Source organism: Cyprinus carpio, chromosome B8 (genome assembly GCF_018340385.1).
Source record: "Cyprinus carpio isolate SPL01 chromosome B8, ASM1834038v1, whole genome shotgun sequence".
Lineage (NCBI taxonomy): Eukaryota > Metazoa > Chordata > Actinopteri > Cypriniformes > Cyprinidae > Cyprinus > Cyprinus carpio.
This window is the reverse complement of record NC_056604.1, coordinates 17648770-17654697: the sequence shown is the minus strand read 5'-3', so window position 1 is coordinate 17654697 and position 5928 is coordinate 17648770. Positions and strand designations below refer to the sequence as shown.

General features: G+C 42.4%; 1 pseudogene; it reads left to right on the top strand.

The window, feature by feature from the left end:
- Nucleotides 1–1161: 1161 nt before the first annotated feature.
- On the top strand, nt 1162–4111 carry LOC122138144 (annotated as a pseudogene).
- Nucleotides 4112–5928: the final 1817 nt, after the last annotated feature.

Sequence of the window (5928 nt, the reverse complement as noted above, 5' to 3'; positions counted from 1 at the left end):
ACAATGATGCCGTGATGCCAAACCCCTCACGAAAGTAGAAAGATGTCGTGTTTACAACTGTGATGAGGAGCACTTATCAGGGTCAACTAAATGCTGGATTTTCAAAAGCATGTGAAATATTTAAAGTTAGCAGCATAGAATCTTTAAAATACATCCAAGAATTTTACACACCGGTCTGTTATGGTGGCGACATTTCCACACCCCGAAACGTGACGCTGAACAAAACGAACTGTGATTGGTTGTTTGGAATGTCGGTCAAATGGCCTCATGGACAGGCCTTGGATAAGGAAAGCTGCCATGGATTCCAGACAGTCAGCCGTCAGTCTGTTATAATTAGTCTATTATTATAATATTTCTATTAGGGATGCAACGATACCATTTTTTCAGGACCGATCTGATACCAAAATTTCTGGTATCGGCTGATTCCGATACGATACCAGCGCAGTTCTTTTTTTAAATCAATGTAGAATTTCTATACTTCTGTATGTTGACCTGATCATCACTCTTGTGTGTGTGTTAAACACAATCTGCTAAATATAGACAACTTCATTTTAATGAAAAATAACAAAAGGAAGAATATATAATCATAATCTATGACAAAAAATACTAATATAAACTAGGTTAGTGGATAATTCAGCAGCAAAAGTTATTCCAGAAAAATCATGGTACACAAATATTTTAATAAAAACATTAAACTAAACTAAATATTTTATGAAACAACATTATTTAGTGGGAAACAAATAAAAGTTAATAAGTGTAGGACTAAATCTGGTAAAATGTTACACATTGCTCGTTGTATTGTTGTAAAGTACAAAAAACAAATAGCCTAAATGTATTTTTACAGAAGCGTGACTTGTATATATATATATATATTAAATGCATAGCACAGTAATGAAAAGAGCACCATATAGAACAGAACTAAAAAGACTAAAGGCAAAAGTATGATACAAAAGGGTATGGCTCCAATACAGAGTGGCACAGATCACTAATGCGCATCCTGTGCGCAGAATGATGCGCTTGAAGCAACACGGAGTCACAGCGTGCAGCGCTCTACATAAAAAAGGGAAGAGATATTGATGTATTATATCTGTGCTATGTTTTATTGAGCCTTTTCTTTTACCAGTTTTAAATCTCAGGTATTGTGCGCAGTTCGAATGCTGAATGGAGGATGACAGACAGCAGGCCGCGGGTCGAGAACCACTGGTATAGACCTTCACACAATATCAGATTTAGATCGGTCTCATCTGACCAAAACCCGATACGGCAGAAAATGGCAGTATCGGAGCCCATTCTGATATTGATACCGGGATCAATGCATCCCTAATTTGTATACATCAATATATAGTCGTAGGCGGCCCATGGACAAGTGGTTGTTCGGCTCCTTACCCAGGGCAGAGAAGAAGTCCGGCAGCCCTTTTTAGGACAGCACTGCTCACCCTTGATAAGGGAGGGGCCTAGAAAAGGTGGCCCAAACATTGCCTGCCCTACATATAATAGGCCAGAAAACTGCAGTTAGCAGATCATTCATCAAGCGGTTGAAACTAGAACAAAAACTGAATTTAAAAAAAGAAGCTCCTACTGGGAGCATGGAATGTCAGAACACTTTTGGACAGAGTAGATTCGGCAAGACCAGAAAGGAGAACGGCACTCGTTGCAAAAGAGCTCGCATGTTACAACATTGACATAGCAGCCCTCAGTGAAACACGCCTTCCTGATGAAGGATCTCTCACAGAATTTACCAGTGGATATACATTCTTATGTAGGATCCATGGTGTTGGATTGGCCATCAAGACCAGCCTGTTAAAGAACATTTCTGACCTCCCTGTGGGAATCAACGAGAGGCTTATAAAGATCCGCATACCTCTCAACTACAAGTGGTATGCGACCGTCATCAGCGCATACGACAGAGGAGACAATTGAGTATTTTTATTCTGACCTCAGTTCCACTCTGTGTTTGGTACCAGCCAGTGATAAATTGATCCTGTTAGGAGATTTCAATGCTTGCATCGGCCAAGATCACACCAGATGGAAAGGAGTGCTTGGGAAGAATGGAGTAGGAAAGACGAACAGCAGTGGCCTACTTCTTCTCAGCAAATGTGCAGAGTCTTAGCTCCTCATCACGAACACTATATTCAGGATGGCAAATAAGTACAAGACAACTTGGATGCATCCCAGATCAAAGCAATGGCACATTGAGGGCCATGAGGGGAGCAGAATGCTGGACGAACCACAGGCTAGTTAGAGCCATACTCCAGGTGCACATCGTCCCTGACCACCCAAGGCGTACTAAGGTCATACGGACAACATTCAACATCGTCAGACTCCAAGATCCTTCCTACCTTCACAAGTTTCAGTCCATGCTGGATGAGAAGCTGTATGCCAATGGACCACTAACTGGAAATCCAACTGAGAAATGGAACCAGTTCAGGGACATTGTGATGGAGACAGCCAAGGAGGTGCTACGCCTCAAGGAACGCACTCATCAGGACTGGTTTGATGAAAATCAAAGTGCCATTGGAGACCTGTTGGGTATGAAGAACATAGCATTCCTGCAGTGGCAGAAAGACCCAAGGTCCGCATCCAAAAAGGCCCAGGCACAGCGAGAAATCAGGAAGATGAAAGGTCAGTGGTGGGAGAAGATGGCGGAAGAAATACAACACTATGCCGACACAAACAATGCCAGGCAGTTCTTTGGCTCTCTCAAGGCAGTCTATGATCCCTCAAAATCTGGTTCTGCCCTTTTACTTTCTGCAGATGGCACCACACTCATCAAAGACAAACAGGGCATCAACAACAGATGGAGAGAACATTTCAGCCAACTGCTCAATCTCGCATCTGCAGTCAACCAGTCAGCCCTCGACCAGATCCCCCAAAATCCCACTCTTGAGCAGCTGGATGACCCCCACCCTTAGTTGAGGTTCAGAGGGCCATCAAGCAAATGAGCTCTGGCAAGGCAACCGGTAAAGATGGTATCCCTGCAGAGTTGTACAAGGCACTCCAGGCTTTCCATGAAGTTCTGACTAACATCTGGGAAGGGGAAGATATGCCCTTGCAGCTCTGTGATGCCATAATAGTTGCCCTGTACAAGAACAAAGGCACACAAGCAGATTGCGGCAACTACAGAGGTATCTCTCTACTCTCAATCGCAGGCAAGATCCTTGCAAGCATTATGCTCAAAAGACTACTGACATCAGTCTATAAACAGAACTTGCCTGAGTCACAGTGTGGCTTCTGCCCAGATCGCAGCACCATCGATGTGGTCTTCACTGTGAGACAGGTGCAGGAGAAGTGCCTTGAACAGAACATGAACCTCTATATGGTCTTCATCGATCTGACCAAGGCATTCAACACGGTCAACAGAGATGCCCTGTGGGTCATACTCAGAAAATTCGGCTGCCCAGCAAAGTTCACCAAACTGATCCAGCTGTTTAACACCAACATGACAGGAGAAGTCTTGTCAGGTGGAGAGCCATCCGATCAATTCAGCATCTCCAATGGCATGAAGCAAGGCTGTGTACTCGCTCCAGTGCTCTTCAATCTGTTCTTCACCCAAGTGCTGCTACATGCTGTAGGAGACCTGAAACTGGGCGTGTACATAAGGTACCGTCTCGACAGCTCACTGTTCGACTTTCGCTGCCTGGCCACCAAAACAAAGACATTGGCGAGGCTCTTCACAGAAGCTCTCTTTGCAGACGACTGTGCTTTCATGGCACATCAAGAGAATCATCTATGGACCATCGTAGACAGATTCTCTACAGCAACAAAGCTGTTTAGCTTAACTATCAGCCTCAGCAAGACAAAAGTTTTATACCAGCCTGCACCAGGAAGAGAAGCAGACCAGCCATGCATCACCATCGATGGCACCCACCTCTCAAATGTTACCACCTTCAAGTACCTGGGTAGCACAATCTCCAGCGACGGATCCCTGGACCAGGAGATCAATACCAGAGTCCAAAAGGCCAGTCAAGCTCTCGGGAGACTGCGCTCCAAAGTTCTACAACACAGTGGCATTCGCCTCTCAACAAAGCTCAAAGTATACAGAGCAGTGGTCCTCACCTCACTTCTGTATGGCTGCGAAACATGGACGCTCTACCAGAGATGTATTAAATAGCTGGAGCAGTTCCACCATCGCTCCCTCCGGTCAATCATGAAGATCCGCTGGCAGGACAAAGTCACCAATCACTTCTGTATGGCTGCGAAACATGCACAACAAGCATTGAATCTATGATTCTGAAAATGCAGCTCTGATGGTCTGGCCATGTCATCCGTATGGACCCTCAGAGGATGCCAAAGCAGGTGTTCTTGGGCCAATGGGCCAACCTGAACCCAAAGCAGCTGGAGCTCTCTGCCTCTGACAGAGCCAGTTGGCTTGCCCGAATTTATATAGCAGCTACCACATTTGAAGAGGATCGTCACCATCATTTTGCAGCTGCAAGAGAACGCAGACACAGAGCTGACGCTGCTCCTGCTCCAACTACTGGTGAATCTTGTCCCCTCTGTGCTTCTGCCTTTGGGCTTTGAAGCCACTTGAGGCTTCACAGATGACTGCACAAAGACTTTATCGTCATTCTCGACTTCCGAGAGACTACCACCCCTTGGTGTGAACAGGCCTTTGATTGTTTTAATGAGATTCTCAAATGACAACTTTTTTATTGTTGTTATAGATAAAAAGCATGTAGCCTAAAATATGTGTTTGCAATTGTTTTAACATAATTCAAAAGTATTTTAAGCCACATACTGTTAGTTTTTAAATAATTATTTCTCTTTACCTTTTTTTCTACCTCATCTGTCCATTTGTTACTTTCACTAAGGTAAATTTACTTTATTAAATGAAAATGGCAAATTGAGAAATGAGTTCTAAACATATTGCAAGAGAATGTTACTACACACTTTTTTGTAATATCATTAAACTCAAATGACATATCAAATGACATACCTGCTTTGGCGACTGTCAGACATGTCCACATATACACAAAAATAAGCATTATTTAAAATAATGTTTGTGCTTCAAAATACAGGTGTTATTTTGTCCAGACTCCCGAACTTTCAGTTTTAGGTAACAAGCTAAGACTTGTTGATTCCTGGTCTGTGCTGTTTCCTGATGTTACCATACTTAAGATTTACAGCATTTGTTTCGTTTTTCATTGAATGTTGTGGAACAGGTATGACTAGTACTTCTGCATGCATGTCTGCAGCAGGCCGTATTTATGTTTTAAACGGTTCAAATTGACATAGCTTTGGCAACAGCCACACAAACACACACACACTAGGGGTTGAACAACTTCTGATTTTTTAAAGGGGTCATATGATGTTGCTAAAAAGAACATTATTTTGTGTATTTGGTGTAATGAAATGTGTGGTTCAAAAAACACATTATTTTCCACATACTGTACATTATTGTTTCTCCTCTATGCCTCACCTTCCTGAAACGCATCGTTTTTCACAAAGCTCGTCGGTCTGAAAAGCAAGGTGTGATCTGATTGGCCAGCTATCCAGTGCATTGTGATTGGCCGAATACCTCAAGCATGTGACAGAAATGTCACCACAAGTTGAGAGTGACTTATGAAGGACCAGCACCACATCTACTTGTACCACTGTTTGAAGAATTTATCTTCCAGAATTTGGAAGTAAATTTTGGGAGTTCATTTTTAGTAGATCTCGAGAATTTATCTTTAGAAGATAACCTGCTTAATAATTATGCACACCTGAATATAAGGTGTTTTTCACTTCCAGCCTTCGTGAACAATTATATCAGTTATAAGTGATTAAATACAAGATTAATAGTAGTTATTAAGATTGTTGTTGTTTGGAATTGGTAAAATGTGCTTGGAAAAATATATATATATAATTAGAATATCAACTTTTTTCATTCTTAAATTAATCATGCAGTGTATTTTCCCACTTCCACTATCATCAGTAATGCAAGGA